At 56.8% G+C, this 16,980-nt stretch overlaps 1 long non-coding RNA gene across 2 annotated transcripts; it reads right to left on the reverse strand.

Annotated features, from left to right (window-relative positions):
• Window positions 1-8,840: 8,840 nt before the first annotated feature.
• Window positions 8,841-16,198, reverse strand: LOC140638763 (uncharacterized). Of its 2 annotated transcripts, none has more exons than XR_012035722.1 (3): window positions 12,641-16,198; window positions 12,186-12,432; window positions 8,841-9,810 (listed from the first exon to the last, which is right to left on the reverse strand). It is a non-coding gene; the product is annotated as an uncharacterized lncRNA (long non-coding RNA). The 2 variants fall into 2 exon arrangements; XR_012035723.1 differs by lacking the exon at window positions 8,841-9,810 and adding an exon at window positions 11,018-12,093.
• Window positions 16,199-16,980: the final 782 nt, after the last annotated feature.

Consider the following 16,980-nt stretch of genomic DNA (forward strand, 5'->3'; position numbering starts at 1 on the left):
GCATGGAGTAGGGCCCACAGGTCTGAACCAGGGCTGGAAGTCTCTGATTGCTGAGAAGAGAAGGTCACAGGCTGACCCCATGTGAGAGGCTGCATATTCTGTGGCCTCAGGGCTCAGAATGGGGTCTCTCCAGCTTGGTTCCAAGCCCACTGAGCCAGCATGAGCGGGGGGGGCCCCAGGACCACCTGGGCCGGCTGAATCAGAACCCCGCAGCTAGGAACTTGCCCTGAGGATCCTGCAGGACATTTTACGGACACCTATTTTGAGACCAGGTCCCACAGTGGTCTTGTTTCTCCGTGTGCCCACCAGACCTTCATCTAGTCTGCCAGCTGGCCACCTGAGACTGGCAGTGTCCCTCCAGTAGCTGGCACCCTGGACGTCACCAAGAGGGTGGGAAGACAAGGACAGATTCCTCTGTCAGTCTCGAGCATTGGGGTGACCCACAAGGGCATCACAACCTGCAGCATCTCTTCAGTGTCCCTCGGTGCTGGGGTGTCAGAGCAAGTGTCCCAAACCTGTGGCTCGGTGCAGAAATTCTCCCCAGACTGCATTTCGGTCCTGGACCAACCGGTCCTGAATTCCACCCAGGAGCTAAGCGACTGGTTGTGTTTTATTTGGCTGAGACACTGTTTCCGAATCCACAGGCACTGCTCCCCCTACAGAAACTCTGAACCTAGATTGGTACTCCCCAGGGAGGACCCCAGCAAGATTCCCCCAAATCCCCCTCCTGCATATTTTGGCAACAACTGGTTCTCCTCCAGATACTCGTGTCTGCTGGTCAGAACCGTCTTATTGCCCCAAACCTGTTGAGCCTGAAGTGAGGAAGCGCGCAGGAAGGGGGCCCAGGAGCAGGCGGGTCCGGGGGGTGGGGGGAGGACAGCAGGACATTCCTGGACAGGAGGAGACACAGGCTGCAGCCGCGAGTCCCGGATGTGGCTCGGGGCACATGCCCAGTCTTGCAGACACAGGCAGCCCCGCCTGGTGCTGACAGCCCGGCCCCTGGGGCGGCCTCTGCAGGCTGCAGGTGGCCTATCAGAGGTGGGAGATTGATCGCATTCCTGGGGACCCAGCCCGCGCCCGCGTGCCAGTCCCCAGAGCAGAAACCGTGCGCCCCAGTCAGCGGCGGCTCGGCCCCCAGGCGGGTGACGGGGTGAGCCCAGCACCCGGCCTCGCTTGGGCCACAGGGAGATAAGACACCTACACAAACAAGGAGACAAAGGCGGCTCTCACGGCCGCACCAGCTGCGCGCCAAGCCCTCAGCGGGCACTTTATGGCGCATTATCTCCTCTGTGCCCCACTACAGCCTTGCCAGGTGGGAATTTCGCTCCCATTAAACAGATAAGGACACAGGGTTCCGAGAGGCGAGGGGGTGGCCAAGGTCACCCAGGTTATAAAGCGGCTGGGCCTGGATGCAGCCCAGGCCCACCTGGACACTGAGCCCACCCCCCTTTAATGGGATGTCCTAAATAGACTCTTTGTTCTCCAGAGGACGGGTGGAAAAGCGTCGGTTCCAGGGAAGGAGCAGGGGCAGGACCCAAGTGGTGGCGTCTCCCCACTCCTCACTCACACACACTGGGGGTGAGACGAGGTGCTCCTTACACTCACACAATCACACTCACTCATACATTCACACAAAGGTGAGACAGGGCCCTCTTCACACACACACACACACACACAGGGAGTGGTATGGGGCCCTTCTCACACTCACACTCATACTCACAGACACACACACACACACACACCACACACACACAGCAGTGACATGGGGCTGGCTGGGGCCACCCCAGGAGAAGATGGGAATGGCTGGAGGCTGCATGAAGGACACACGGGGGGCCGGGGGTGGTGCCACCAGGTGTCGGAGCCATAGAGGTGACGAGGGTCACAAGACAGCGGGGGGGGGGGGGGGGGGCGGTGAGCCTATGTGAGCACTCCAACTGTGCGTCCCTGTGACTATCCCTGACCCAGCAGGACTTGGGAGATTTGTTCAGAGCCCCCAGGTCTGGGATGCCAGGCATAGTTGAGAGCAAGGAAGCCTCAGGACAGAAGGGGAATTCTGAGGGTGGGTGAGTGAGGAGCGCTGGCAGGAGTGGGGGGGGCGGGTGGTCTTCCCGAAAACAGACCACCCGGGAGGACTTGGCCTCGGGGTTTCCTGGCAAAATGGCCTGGCCTGATCACCCCACTGAGGCACGCCAGTCAGCAGGCTACAGCAAGAAACGCAGACCTAGACAGAGAGAAGCTGCCTGCAGGGCAAGACGGGGGTGGGGCCGTGTATCCAAAGAGAGAGCAGTGCCGAAGCCCCCCAGATGTGGAGCGACGCTGTTGCAGCCGTGACACAGCGCTGGGCTCCCGGAAAGGAACCCAGAGAACAAAGACCAGCTCTTGCAAATAAAAAAATTCAATAGTAAAACAGATCCTGGATGACAAAGTTGAAGAAATCTTCTAGAAATAGAGCCATAGGACAAAATGATACAAAATTAGAGACAAAAGAGTTTTTAAACTGTGGGTGACGAGGTTGGAGGCCCAATATCCAAATAGGGCTTTAGAAAAGAGAATAGAGAACACAGAGGGAAGGAAATCATTACAGGAATGATTCAGGAGAACTCCCGGACCTGCCGGACACGCTGGGGACAGGAGGACGCCGCAGGGGCTCGCGGTTCCCGGGCCAGGCCCCGTTGTAGGAGCGCTAAGTTAGTGGTTCCAAGCTTTTCGACAATATGAGAAGATTCAAGACGGATGAGGTGTCCAGAATTTTGAAGGAAATTATTTCCACCTGGGATTCAATAGCCAGCCAACCCCTCACTGGTGCGAGATGCAGACAAGAGACCTGATCTGGTTCTTGTCCTTCCAGACGTGTTGTACACTGACATTCTCACACACTCAGCAACAGGCGTGCTTTTCACAAATGAGCTGACATTATTAGGGGACGGTTCTGCAACCTTTTTTAAATTCAAGACTATGTCATTGACAGCATTCTTTGTTCATTCTTTTTGCCAGCTATGTAGTGCTCCTTCCTACGGATTACCAGGACTTACTTCGCCACTCCCTGTTGGTGGGCTTGTTCTGTGCCAGTATTTTTCACTTTTGCCAGTACTTGTAAGGGCTCGCCCAGGAACAGCAGCCCCGGGACACTTGTAAGGGCATCTTGGCAAGACAGGTGCCCACACAGTCATAGATGCCATGAGGATGGACAGACACGGCCCTCCAGCCCCAGGGCGGTGTGAGAAGTCCATCTACCTGCATCCTTGTCCGCCTGAGTGCCAGGAGGAATGTGGATTTGGGGAGGTGCTGGATGACCCGCCCACCCTCTCTTCCTTTCTGAAAGACCCAGCCAATCCACAAAGGCAGGGAGGCCCTCTGGTCAGTGAGGGAACAGCCCACCGGTGGGACGCTTGCAGAGCAGGCAACTTAGCGAAATCATCTCTTGGGCTGGGCCTGGAAGCAGGCCGCCCCGGTGGTGGTTCTGCCAGAAGCAAGCCCTGGGCTGCCACAGGGGATGCAGTGGACGGCGAGTGCCCAGCAGCTGCAGCGTGCCCGGCACCCTCCCAGCCCCACTGGTGCCACTGTCCTTCATTTCAGGAATGACAGGCGATGTCTTGCCCAGGCCACACTCACAGCTAATGCCAGGCCTGGATTTGAACCCAGGTGAAGCCTGTCTGCAATGCCCACCGTCACGTTCCTGGGCCTGGAAATCGGGCAGCCATCCCCGCGCTGATGGAGCAGCCAGCTATGTCGAGAAAGGAGGACCAGCAGCCTCACTGCCCTCACTGCATGGCTCAGTTTCCCCCTGTGGTCTGGAGCCGCCAACCAACACCACTCTGGAGATTACCGAGAGGGAGGAGTGGGGGACCTCCCTGCCTGCAGGCCGGTGGGGGGCTGGCTAGAGAATCCTGAGCTTGGGGCTCACTGTAGCTCTGTCACTGGTCCCATTCCCTCCCCAAGGCTGCTCTCTCTTCCGCAGGGAACATGGTCCACTCTGATTCCCGAGGAGAATGTCTCGGGACCAAGTCTGTTCCTGGGAGGCAGGGTGCTGCTGGAATTGCTAGACGCATGTGGGTTTGAGGGTAACCGTCACCCAGTGTATGTGCGTGTGAGTGTGTGCACGTATGTGCACATCATTCAGCTCACCCGGTCCCTCCAAGGAGCCCTGACATGCAACTTATACCAATAACATTCCCCAGACAGATGCATCTGGCTGGAAAGTAAAGCTGAGCAGCCAGTGAAGGGACCGGCCCGTGTGCCCCTCCACAATGGAGCAGAAAATCTTTGCATTGAAAAGACAGACATTTTTCTTCTTGTCCAGAGACTTCACCTACCCAGCGTTTCTCTTTTGAGAACTCTTGCTGAGAGAAGGGTTGTGAATTCTAGAGAAAGAGGGAAGGGAGGGGCTCGCCACATCCAATTCTAGTCCAACTTCTCTTAAAAAACAGGCCCGTCGGGAAGATACTCTGTCTCAGGCCCCTCGAGCCCAGCCCCCAACCCCAGCATGGGGTTCCTGCCACGGTGGCCCTCCCTCCGGGTCCGAAGCACCCACACTGGCAGGCGTCATTCTGCAAGCCCCTGCCCCTCCCCGTCGTGGGCACACAAGGAGCCTCCCAGTCCAGAGAACTGGCTTTCCACCCATCCTCGTCCTCCCAGATTCGCAGATGGTCCATCTTCTCAGGGATGCTCCTGTGAGCCCAGCTGGGGTTCTAGGGAGTTGTTTTCCAGAACAGCACAGCAGGAGCTGTCTGACAGGTGTCCCTGCCTTGAGAGGAGCAAACTCAGAAAACCCAAACCGTGAGAGAAGCCTGAAGCCTGAGGGCATGTGACTCTCCAGCGAGCCTGATGGGCACCATGGGTGTCCCTGGGCTGATGGCTGGCCCACCTGTCAACCCCACCCACTCTGAGATTCAGAGGCCTGTGGGTGCCAGCCCCAGAGAATGCAGGGCAGGTTGCCCCTCCATCTGCATCTCTTCTGGGGGGTGGGGTGGGGCAGAGTGCCTAGAGCACCCAGCTTCCAACCTGGCTCCCCTTCCTCCTCGGCCAGGGGCTTCACCGGGGGCCCCAGAGAGCCCACCAGCATTCCTGCTCCTGCAAGCCCTCCTCAGCTCAACAAACCACCCAGCCTGGGCCCCCATCAGCTTTGTAATGGTTAACCGGAGTAATAAAAACAGGCGATAATGCGGTTTTTGATTCCTTATCAGCATCTCCAAGGGCTGTGAAGGCTGTGAATACCCCACTCTGGGCCCGACCACCCTTTCATGTGCAGCCAAGCGGCTCAAAGGAGAGAAAGCGCTCCCAGACCAAATGCCGTTGCTGGTGCAAATTCTGCAGTAAAAACAGAGTAGGAAATCCTAATCTGCTTGCTTCGTGTGTGACAAGCGGTCCCGCTGGGGACAGCAGCTGGGTGTGCCCTGTCCCTTCATCTGAGGCCTCCCTGCCTTTCCCAGAGCGAGAAAAGACCACAGTGCCTGGAGGACTTTTGTGCTTTGCCACCAGCCAGCCAGGCTTTACTGTGGGGACCAGAAACTCTTAGGGGTTGCATTTGGCACCATGAACACTCAGCCAGCAGCCTGTCCATGCATCAGACCCTTGGGGCCTCTGTCCCCACATCACAGCTCCCCCAGGCCACTCTGCAACTGTGCGCACAAGCATGCCTGGACACAGGGGACAGAGAGGCCCCGACTGATGTCCACCTGTGCGGGGCAGCCAGGACTCCTCCAGAAGTCAAAGGCCATTTTCTTGGGCCCTCGGGTCTGGGATCTGCTCTCCCCATTTGCTGAGTCTTCACAGCTGGGGTGCATCTCACCCTCCGTTCCTGAGAAAGCATTCAGATTGTGTTCTCAAGCGCAGTAATTGTGAATATACTTTATCAAAAAAAAAAAAAATTCCAGAAAAATAGTTCCAGCTGGTGCTTTTGGAAGTTTCAGGGCCCTGGGCTCTGTGATGGGATGAGGCCAGATGCAGGAGTGGTGGCAACAGTAGGACAGTGCATGCATGAATGGGCGGATTCTCCCAGGGGCACCCTGTTTGAGGCCTGGGGTCCTCGGGGCTCCTTCTGTCTCTCCTAGAGCCTGGTTCTGGGCTGCTCACACAGGGGCTGCCCTGACTCCTCCTGCCCCAGCCCCGGGGCTGCCGCACTGACCCTCCTGTCCTGGGAGACCGGGACCCTGTTCTGAGTCTTGCTTTGGGTCATGGCTCCCTCCCACTCACATTTCCCACCTGTACCCACATTGAGCTTCTTAATGATGCTTTGCTGGCTAGCAGAGACCAGATGGGATTCACTCACTCACTCATTCACCTGTCTACCTCTTCGAAGGGTGTCTGCACTGGGTGCTTATGACCCACCGGTAGATAGGGACACAGTTCCCACCCCTGCAGGACTCATAGTCTACTGGTCTAGGAAGGTATGGAAGCAAATTGTCCTGATTCAGGGTTCAGGCTTCTATCTCATTCCCTATCCCCAAATGCTGAGTTTGGCCAGAGGGGCAGGTGGCAGGCTGACACTCCCCTGGGGAGGGATGGGGGGATCCTCCAGCAGGTGCAGCTCTCAGGCCCTGCATGTGCAGTGAGGGGGTTGGACACACCTGTTCCAATTCCATTGGCACTCATGTCTAGGTCTCTAGATTTATTGTGCCAACCAGAGTTGCTTGTTTCAGGGACACAAGGACTGCGCGCCTTGTTCCCCTTGGAATGCACAAGTGATTGGTGAATATATGGGGTATATAGAAGGTGTGTAGCCCCTGCCACCTGATTGCTGGGTCCACCCTCCATACGGCCCATCATCAGATGAGCCCACAGCAGCCTGTCCTGGCTCCCTCTGGCTGGAGGAGACTGGAGTGTGCCTGCAAAGCGACCCCAGGGTACCAAATCTACAGGGAGGCCCACAGAGGCAGGAATCCCACAGATGGACCCTGCCTGAGTCTGCACTAGACATGAACCAGGCCACTGGTCTCCCCAAGCGCTTCTAGTATCCTAGGGGCTTGGAGGAATGAGACCACCCAGCAATCCCTGCACAGCCTCCAGGACGGAGCCCGGCTGAGACAGGCACTCTGCCCAGCAGCCAGGCTCCTGCCGTCCAGCCACTACCCACCAGCTGGACAATCCTAGGTGGGCGAGCAGAACCTGCCTGCTTTACGGATGGTGAGACATGAGGAAGGCGCCAGGGCATGCAACCCCTGAAAAGTACTTAAAGCTAAAAAAAAACCCATCTCCATGAAGATGATGGGATGTCTTGGGTTAAGATGTGAAAGTTCACTTGAAGTTCACTGAGGCTTTCAGTGCCCGTGCCATGAAATCGCTTCCTGGGGCCGTGAGAAAACTGTGGCCGAGCAGAGACCCAAAGGCCATGGTGAGGAACAGCTTCCCGGCTCGGAACTCCGGGTAGGCCCAGCCAGGAGGGGAGCAGGAGTGGTCTCTCTGAAGATGCAGGAGGCCTGGGACCCAACAGGGAGGGGGCAGGCCGTCAGCCTCCAAGAGGCATTATGGGAGGGGCCAGGGGGACAGTTCTGACTCGTCTCACCTCCCTTTCCTGGGCCCACACAGTCAGCTCTGACATCTCCCCCTGGTCCCTCCTGCCTGCTGACGTGAGTCCAAAGGTCTTCCTTTGCAGGATGGTAAGGAGCTGACTGGGCAGAGAGGAGGGAGGCCTACGGGCGTGGGAACCCTGGAGCGTGGACCCGAGGGAGAGTACACGCGGTCAGAACTGATAGGAGATGAGGGGCGATTTGCAGAGGGTGGTGGGGACGCCCAGCCGCCAGAGGCAGGAGAGCCCCAGAAGGGGAACTTCTCGGCTCTGGAAAGCCCCCAGGCATTGGCGGGGGGGGGGGGGGGGTTGTCTCTGCAGGCTGCTGGTGCAAGCCCCAGAGAGGCAGGCTGCCCTGGCTGGTGACTGGCGGCTTCTCGGGAAGAGGTTTTCCTTTCTTCCAGCTGGAAAGGAAAGATGAGGGAAGTGGGTGGGTGGCAGCTGTGGGGCAGGGAGGCATGGGGTGGGGGCCCCTGCGGGCTGGGCTCAGGCATCCAGGAGGAAGGAAGGAAGGCTTCAGGCAGGCGGCCACTTGTTGGAGTTGAGGGCGGCTGCTCAGCCAGGCATGAACCACCCGAGTTAGGACACGCCAGCCACAGCAGCCTCTGCCACCACCTCCCACTCACAGCCGGCTCTCTCCTGACATGTCCCAGGAATTCCTGGCTGCACATCTGCTCTCACTGCTGCAGGTTGGGGTGGGGGGTGTGCCTGGGAGAAGGGGTCCTTATGGTCTCATGTCTGCTCTGTGACCAGTCCAGTGTTGGACTGTAGGGACAGAGGGAGTCATCTTCAGCTTGGAGAGCCTGGGACACAAGGCTTGGTCCCCAGGGAACAACCAAACAACAGAAGGAGGTGGGGCATGTGCCAACTCTCCCAGCAAGAGTGGAAGGCTCACAGAGCCTAGGAAGAGGGCCTGTGTGAATGCCGGCAAGTCCCTTCCCCTGTCTCAGCTTCCTTGCCTGAGCAATAGCCTATCACAAGGCTCATCTCATCAGCAACATTAGGTATAGATGCTTTCTATAGGCTGTGTGGATGGGTGGATGGATGGATGGATGGATGGATGGATGGATGGATGGATGGGTGAATGGATGGATGGATGGATGGATGGATGGATGAGTGGATGGATGGATGGATGGATGGATGGATGGATGGATGGATGGATGGAGGAGTGGGTGGGTGGATGAGTGGATGGATGGGTGGATGAGTGGGTGGGTGGATGAGTGGATGGATGGGTGGATAATGGATAGATGAGTGGATTGGTGGGTGGATGGATGGATGATTGGATGGATGGATGTCGGTACAGCAGAACTTCAGAAAATGTGGAGACAAACACAATTGGAAACTTTCATTTAGTTCAGTAGTAGTTGCTGTGTTCTTACATTGTGTCAATCTCTATGCAAAGCATCAGGGGAGATTCTACATGAAAAGTAGAAGACAGAGGGGAATTTGGGGTTGAGCACAGAATTTTCTGCTAATAATTATAATGCATGTACTCACTTGATACTGGAGACAGCCCTGACAAAGAAGGTCCTTATCCTCCTAATACTGTGGCAAACTAATGGTCAGTGATGTCTTTGGCCCTGAAGAGATGAGGCTACGGTGCACACAGGGCAGGCTCCACAGTGGGGAGGGTGAGCAGCAGTCAGGTCAGTGTCCTCTCGCCTGGCCAAAGATGCCTTGTGAGTGGCCTCTGAGGGTCTGGCTCTACCCCAGCACCTGGCCTAGCCGACTTTTGTTTCACTTTGTATCCCCTCGATGCTGGGCTACATGTCGGCTCACAGTGCCACTCACTGGATGACAGGGACCCTCTCCCATTATCATAGGGAACTGGTAGTTTGAGGTCAGGTCACTGATGATGCTGGTGGACAGCGTCTGGAAGCAGCTTAGAGCACCACCCCTCACGTGAGGAGTCCCCAGGCCTCACAGAGGACCCCTGCCTCCATCTAGGCACGCAGCTCCTCCTCCAGCTCCCACTGCTCCCACATGTCTCAGCCTCCGATGAGACCCTGACCTTCTATCAACTCAACTAACGAGATTCCTCAAGTTTCTGAGTCCCAGTCCTGTGACAGGGAGAGGTTCTGATTGTCCAGGTCACCACTAGATCCCTGCTTGTATGGGTGACAGGGCTTCAGGCAGCCTCTGGATGGGGGAGTCTCTGCTGGGCTGTCTTTCCCAGATCGGGCATGGCCAAAGTGGAGTCCCAGAGCTGGAACCCAGGGCCCATGGCACCAGGGCTGTGGGCAGAGATGGCTTCGTGGCTGACACATCCATGGCATCCTGCACGTGTTTAGAGTAGAACGAGGTACCTGCCAAGATGGATAATTTTATGTGTCAACTTGACCGGCCATGAGGGGCCCAGACATTTGGTAAGCATCACTCTGGACATGTCTATGAGGGTGTTTCTGGATGATGTAAACATTTGAATTGGTGGACTGAGTCAGGCAGATGGCCCTCCCCAGTGTGTCTGGGGTGGTCCATCCACTGTGGGCCTGGATAGGACAGAAGGTCCCCCAGGAACCTAGAGATTCTGCTTCTCTGGGGAGCCCTCACTAATGTGTCTCCCTTCTGGAATCTCAGGGGTAGCTGCCCCCTTCCATGGCTTCCTCCTCTGTCAGGGGGAGTAAGGGTGTGGGTCCAGAGTCAGCCGGGTAACTCTCATCTGGACTCAGGATCACAAACTACAACTGACCCGCAGCTCTTATGGTTAAAAACAAAAAACCGAAATGCATCACCCAGTGTCAAAAAGACCCACTGGCTTCATCTTGCACCTTGCTGCTCACTGTGTCTCCGACCATGTCCCTCCAGCTTCTCAGATATGTCAGCACCCTCCAGCCCCGGTGGACAGGCACGTGGGAATCCCTGCCCAGAATGGCACTGCCCAAGACTGGCAGCTGCTAGCCACACGCACCTATTGAAAGTTAATTAAAAATCAGTGAAACTGGGGCAGCCCAGGTGGCTCAGCGGTTTAGTGCCTGCCTTCAGCCCAGGGTGTGATCCTGGAGACCCAGGATCAAGTCCCACGTCAGGCTCCCTGCATGGAGCCTGCTTCTCCCTCTGCCTGTGTCTCTGCCTTTCTCTCTCTCTCTCTCTCTCTCTGATAAATAAATAAAATCTTTAAAAAATAAATCAAAATCAGTGAAACTAGAAGGCCAGTTTCCAGAGCTCCAGGTCAGGTTTGGTGGTGGCTGCAGTGCCCAGGGCTGCGGGACACTAGAGCATCATGAGCAACTCTGGCCTAGCCCACGCCCCCACGCCCCTAACCCAACCACTCTGGCCTGGCTAACACCGCGCCCTCTTCACTAGGCCCAGCAGTGGCCCCAAGGAACCTATGTCCCCATCTTGCTCCCAGTACTTTATTCGGTTGGGGTCAGATGCCCCCCCAGCCCAGGCACACTGTGGGTGTGGGCACTGCCCCTGTCTGCTCCAGGCCCAATCTGTGTCTGCAGCGTGGATGCAGGAACACAGCCTCGCAGGCGGCTTCATGCCAAGACCAGGTTGACAGAACCACATCGATTTCAGATTAAATCCTGTTGTGTCGAGAGTGTGACCAGTTGCAAGGGGCAGTGTCTGTTGCTGCTTGCTAGAGTAGGACCAAGAGGCTCCCTGGCTCTGCCCCAAGAGGGACTCTGCGTCCCAAGCTTAGCCAAGTCCGGGGCTTTTAATCTCTGAAGGAAAAGTCCTTGCAAACTAATCTTCCGAACGCCCAGGTGGAGCCACTTGCAGGCTGGGAGCAGAAGGCCTGGGTCTGAGGGAGGCTCAGTTTCCTCCTCTGAATACAGGGTGAGACTGCCAGTCCCTGTTCCCAGGGCAGAGAAAGCTCGGGGCTCCCTGTGCACATGGGCGGGGGGAGGGGGGAGGACCTCATTGTCATCGGCTCCACATCAGGAAAAGGAATCAGCACTAATGGTCCCGGGCTCCAGGGCTGCCCCACACCCTGCTTCTGGGGAAAGACAATGGGACAGGGCAGGGGCAGGGGATGGACGCCAGAAGGGTGGAGGCCCCGTCAGAGGAGCTGAAGGATCCCAGTAGGCAGCCCGGCCCTTGGTCGGGTGAAGCCGGCCATCCCAGGGCCAGGACCCTTGACACCGAGGGGCGTGGGGACGGGAGATGAGGGGCTTCTGCTGCCAGGGCCAGGGCGGGACGGCCTTCTTGAAAGGGGCAGGAAACAGATGGCGCAACCAGGATGGTCTATCGGGCCTTCTGGGAGCAGGGAAGGGCCAGGAGGAGGGACGAGGCCCCTGCCTGTGCGGGCACGATGCTGGTGGGGCTCAGAGCCAGGTCCCCCATCAAAGGAGAGACTCGGGGCCATCTCTGACCCACCCGCCCACTGGTGCTATGGTCACCCTGGATAAAGGGAATGAGGCCACTAACAGGTGCAGAAGGGGCCAGAGGCTCAGAGTGGCAGGGCCTCCTGTGATGTCCTGGTTCGGTGGAGATTGTGGGTGTGTGGCCTTCTGTCCACGTCCACACAGCCAGGGGAAGTCTCGGCCTCCACCCTCAGCAGGGGAAGTGGGACAGGGGCTCCAGGCTAGGGCTCAGCACAGCTAGAAGAAGGCTCTCGGCCCCTTCTCCCATCACGAGGGCACCTGCTGTGGGCAGTGTCCAGCAGAACATAAAAAGCTCATCCTAAAACTCCCACCTCCCCACTCGTCAGCTCTGTGATGTTGAGCAAGTCACTCACCTTCTCTGAGCCTCAGTTGTCCACTTCTCTAGGAGGAAGTCCAGCCCCTGTGCGAGTCCCTGGCTCCTGGCTAAGCAAGCCTGTCCCCTGGGTCTTAGAGGGGACAGCCAGTAGGACCACAGACACATGGAGGACACCTTGCAGGCTCTGGTCCCCCAACAAAGGTCACTGCCTCAGGCCCCCTCCACAGCGTCTGGACACTGCAAACTGGAATTCAGAGGAGACGGCCTCCTGGAAGCCCACCATGCTGGGCAAGAGAGGACCGCAAAGCTGTGGCCACCCACACACCTCCCTGATGGTGACTGTCCTCTCTCAGGCTCCGGGACACAGGGCTGGGGTGGGGACGGGGCACATGGGTCCCCCCAGGACCTCAGCATGGGCAGACCCGTGCTGCGAACACTCCCCGCTCAGTCTGTCTGGGGTGCTCAGAGGGAGGACGCCCAACCCAGACACACCTGTCCGGAGCCGCCAGGAGGAAGGTAGGAAGGCATCTGGATGAGACATCTGCCCAGTCCCATGCTGGCACCTCCACTGGCTTGTCTGAGCTGGCCCCCCCGTCTGTGAAACAGGTGTAATGGCCATCCCTGGGAAAGGGGGTGCCCACAGGTGGTCAGCCCTCTGGCCGGGGCCCCACAGCTTCTGCAAGCACACATTGAACTTGAGTTTCCCAGTCTATAAAGTTGGGGTAAATGACCCACCCAAGACACAGCACCATTTCACAGCAAACTGCAGAGTAGGGTGAGAGCCCGGGCTCCTGGAGAGACAGCCTCGTCCCTGGGCCCACTTTGTCCCGGCCTGTGGCTGTGGCCGAGGGCAGAGGATGTGGAGGCCAGGCTGTGACCCTGTGGGGGACATCACCCTGCTGGCTGGCAGCTCAGGCTCCGCCGTCTACCTGCCCACCCCTCCCTCTGGTCACGGACACTAGACTGAGATAAGCGTCGTCAGAAGCTGTGGGTCACAGTATAAGTCACAGCACCTCAGGACCTGAGGGAGGTGTTGGGTAAGGATGTGCCCCGACAGGCCAGCCTCTGAGGAAGCTTCTGGCCAAGCTGGATGCTGGCTCACAGCCTCTCCTTCCTCGGGGGCTGCTGCAGGTGAGCACTGGTGCCCCCAGGCCTCCATCCCCACCCACATACCCCTGGGTGCACTGGAGCCTGCCTTGAGATCAGGGCTGGCATCCATGTGACATAGGAAGGCTACATTGTGCCCTGAGTCCCGGATGGTTGTAACAACAGAAATGCATCTGGAGGCCGAAGTCCCAGATGGAGGCCAAGTTCCCCTGGAGGCACGGAGGGAAGAGAGCTGCTCCTGGCCACTGCCCTTGCCCCTCCCCACCCTTGTGCATGGCCCTCAGTCCTTGGGGTTCCTGGTCTGTGGACACATCCCCCCAACCCTGACCTCTTCCTCCATCACACGGCGGTCTCCCTGCATATGTGTCCATGACTAAATCCCCCTTTTGTAAGGATACAGTCACTGGATTAGGGCCTGCCCCACTGCAGCATGACCTCGTCTTAACTAATTACATCTGCAATGACCTTATTTCCAAATAAGGCCACATCTGGCCGGCACAGCTGCTTTGGGGAGGGGGAGTGGCTTCTGTTTCCCAGGATCCTCAATCCCGAGGAGAACGGAGACTCCAGAGCAGGCTCTTAGTCTGACTTTCCCGGAAAAGAGATCTCATGGCAAAGCCCATGAGCTCAAGCTTTATTGTGGGCAGAGTCCCAGGGCAGCAAGACCAAGAAGCAGGAGGAGAGGCAGGTGGCTAGTTCCTGAGTGAGAAGCAGCTTCCCCAGAGAACAGCGGATTATCAGCCCCGTTGGGCCCCTGGTCTCCCCTGAGGACAGACAGGGAGGAACTCACCTGTGGTTCCCTGCCTCCCGGGCCCACTGGCAACATGGCTCACAGGGTATGAGGTTCCATAGCCCTGCAGGTTGCCCCCCGGCCCCTCTGAGCAGACCTGGGGAGGCAGGGGCACAAGGTCCCAGGAAGGGAGCACAGGCAGGAAGGAAGGGGGCACCCACGCAGAGCCCATCCCAGCATCTGACCACACGCACCATGTTTGAACCTCCAGCTCCCATGTGGACCCTCCAGGCTCCTCCCAGCACCCCCTGGCACCACTCACTGAGCTGAACAAAGGTTCCCCTGGGCACCAGGAGCCCAGCCCAGCTCTGTCATCCGGCTCAGATGTGCCCTCTCTCATGGAGAGGTGGGGGGTGCCACAGCTCCCACCCCTGGATGCTTCCTGTGGGACTTGCAAGTCACCTGAGGACAAGGTATGGAGATACCAAATAGATGGCTTCTAGGGACCAACTGTCGGGCCCCCTAGGCCTGCCATGCTTTGCAGATCTGGAACATTCGTGAATGTTCTCGCCTCAGAAGAGCTAGAGGTGTAAGGACCCCAACAGGGGAGGACACTAAGGCAGAGCAAAGGGACCTACCAGGGCCTCACTTCAAGAAGGACATCGGGAGACATCCAGCCCCAGCCACACGGCAGAGGCTCATCGCCTCCAGCTCCTCCTCACTAAGCCCAGCTGCAAACCCAGGCAATAACAGAGACAAGGAGGCAAGAGTTCCAAATGTGTCCTGGGTGGGGGGGTCAGGAGCCCCAGGACTGGAGAGGCGGCACAGGGAGGGTGCCTTACACAACCTCCCGCCACGACCCCCGGAACACATGAGGACCAAGGACTGGCACCTCCTGATGCCTAGCCAGCGGGAAGGGGTCATATCACCATCCCTGGAGCCCAGCACCCCCCACCCCAGAAATCTCCCTGGTCCCCTAGGCAGACCCTCTCCCACCAGGTAACACTAGGTAGCCCCAGCAAGGGGATCCTCACATCAAAAACAACTCTAGCCCCTCCTGGCCCAGAGCCTCAACGGGGCCTGGGGAAGCCCCCTACGCTTAGGGGGATCCACAGGGGATGCCCCAGGGCACCAGGTAAACCAGGTAAACCTGAAAAATGCCACAAAGTTTCTGGAAACTAAGACATCACTGAGGCCACAGTGCAGGGCATGGGCCAGGGTGCTGCAGGCTAAAACAAAATATTCATTAAACATCCAGGGCACCATTGAAAATCACACCCTAGGTAGGAGGGACAAGCAGCCAGCACCAGCACCAGCACCAGGATAGACAAGCACTTTCTGGCCAGTTTAGTATTACCACCTTAGGAATGCTACAAAAAAGCAACTGCCAGTCCTCCTGAACCAAAGGAAAGAATAGAAAATCTCAGCAAAGGAGCAGAAATTACACAAAAAGACCAAACGGAAATTCTGGGGCTGAAAAGTGTGTAACAGAAACAAAACCTCAGTGGATGAGCCCAGCAGCAAAGAGGACGCAAGAAGGACACAGTCAGGGGGTCTGTGGGTCAGTGGGTGACGAATCAGGAGACAGACGAGCCATGCAAGCGAGGCAGGGAATGCGGACTGAAGCAAACCAAGCACATCCTCCAGGACAAAGACCCACCAGGTTTCCAGAAAGTGCGTGCAGCCGAGAGCATCCGAACAGGTCATGATGGAAAGCTTCTCAAACCTGATGAAAGGTATAAACCCACAGTAGGAGTGATCGTGAACGCACAACACGTCTGATCTGCAATCTAGACAAAGCAGTGCTCAGAGGGAAGGTTATGGCACCAAATCCACGCAATACAAGTTCTCAAATCCATCATCGAGACCTGAAACAGAAGGTCGGTACATGAGAGCGGATCACAACATGGATCGGCGTGCTGGAAAACAGGAGAAAACCGAGAAATCAGTGAGTTTATAATCCTCTAACAAGACTGACAGAGAGACAGACAGACAGACAGACAGTGCCACACCCCCAGGAAAGGCTGGGACCCGCCATCCGTGTCTGCAGCAAAAGAGAAAACTGAGTCACACATCACAAGTTCCGCACCCAAGGACAAGCAGCTCCCATCAGAGCTCAACCCCGATGAAAGACACATGGTGAACAGTCCTATAACCACGTGAGAAATTGAACCCAGGGTTTAAAAGTTCCTAAAACAGAAATCTCCTGGATCTGATGGCTTTACTGGAAAATTCTACGAAACATTTAAAGAAAACACAACACAAATTTACACATTTGTTTTCCAGAGCAGAGAAGAGGAAGGAAGATTTCTCCGCTTTCCTTAGGAAGCTGGTGTTCTCCTGACACCAACACTAGACAAAGACAGTGCCCACCCTCTCCCCCAAAACAAAACCACTATAAAGCAATGTCCTCCATGAACATAGGTGCAAAATCCTCTGCAAAATACAAATCAAATTCATCAATGCATAGAAAGAATGACACATCGTGACCATGTGGAGTTCATTCCAAGTACGCTAGGCTAGTCCAGTACTTAAAAACCAGAGGATGTGATTCACTGTATCAACAAACTGAAAAGAAAGATGATGTAATCATATCAACTGATACAGAAAATGCATCTGACAGGAGCCAGTGCCCATTCATGACAAAAACCCTCACAAATTAGGGATCGAGGGCCCTTCCTCAACTCAGTAAGCATATGATGTGGCTCCCAAAGTAGGAAATCATCCCAGATAGCCACAAATATCATTAATAAAGAAGAAAACCCCAAAAAACAAACAAAGGAAGAGTCTTCATTTTTGAGGACCTACTATGCAGCAGGTGCCACCTGGAGGCACTTACATAATCACTGTCTGGGGAGAGGGAATCATCCCAGTTCATGGTTCTGATCCAGACGCTGAAGGCTGAAGCTCGGGACCCAGGTCCCGGCTCTGTCCTGCCCTGTGGTCTCCAGGCCTGAGCCTGGGAGCGTGGATCATCTTCCCCATTTTCCTGGAC

Source organism: Canis lupus, chromosome 8 (genome assembly GCF_048164855.1).
Source record: "Canis lupus baileyi chromosome 8, mCanLup2.hap1, whole genome shotgun sequence".
NCBI lineage: Eukaryota > Metazoa > Chordata > Mammalia > Carnivora > Canidae > Canis > Canis lupus.